We start from the raw sequence: 1,028 nt of genomic DNA, 5'->3' as shown, positions 1-1,028 counted from the left end.
AACTCTTGAGCAACGATTGCCCAGATGACACTAATTCTGTGTTTAAACTAACAGCTGTGCTTGTCACTGCTGACTGGTGAAATGCATTGTGGGAAACGATGCTGATAAAGCAGTGAGACCTCTTCTGTCTTCTGTTTCAGGGACAACTCGAGCTTCAGGAACACCAAGATCTCTGTCTGAGGTCACCGGGGTCAGCCCAATGGCCCTCTGACCAAACAGGAACTGCCGTGGTGTTACTCTGCTCTCTCATTGGCCAGAGGATGGCCACATGGACCAATAAACTGACTGAACTGGACTGACGGTGTTAGTTTGTATCTCTGAATTTTGTGCTGGTGTAAATAAAACTGAGTCTTCTTTAAACTCTGAGTGTGACTCTTTAATCCCAGCTGGCACCTCTGGGTCCCAGAGCAGTATAAAGACCTGTCCCAGGATATTCCAGGATGGTAGCTGAGACTAATCTGGGTCTATTCCAGGCTGCAGTCCAGCAGGGAGCTGAGCAGTTGGACTTGATCCAGGCCGGGATTAGCAGATCAGAGGTACCATCATCGGTACCTGATCCAGCTCACCCGTCTGATCGCATGATTCACCTCCCCTGCAGCTCCTTACACAGGAAGACGCCCTCTTACCACAGGCTGTGACACTACAGCGAGGTGCTGACATCATCAGCAGGAAGTGAAGACGTGACAACAAAACACAGGTGGATGCAAAATTCCTCTCTCTCCGCTGTAAGTGAATGTAGCTCGACCATGATGATTCTCTCTCTCCACTGTAAGTGGATGTAGCTCGACCATGATTCTCTCTCTCTCTCTCCACTGTAAGTGGATGTTGTAGCTCGACCATGATTCTCTCTCTCCGCTGTAAGTGAATGTAGCTCGACCATGATGATTCTCTCTCTCCACTGTAAGTGGATGTAGCTCGACCATGATTCTCTCTCTCCGCTGTAAGTGGATGTAGCTCGACCATGATTCTCTCTCTCTCTCCACTGTGAGTGGATGTAGCTCGACCATGATTCTCTCTCTCTCTCTCTC

This window comes from Haplochromis burtoni, unplaced genomic scaffold, assembly GCF_018398535.1.
Source record: "Haplochromis burtoni strain Fernald_Lab_line unplaced genomic scaffold, NCSU_Asbu1 Contig_3507, whole genome shotgun sequence".
Classification (NCBI taxonomy): domain Eukaryota; kingdom Metazoa; phylum Chordata; class Actinopteri; order Cichliformes; family Cichlidae; genus Haplochromis; species Haplochromis burtoni.
The sequence above is the reverse complement of the archived record's forward strand: the minus strand, read 5'-3'. Positions refer to the sequence as shown.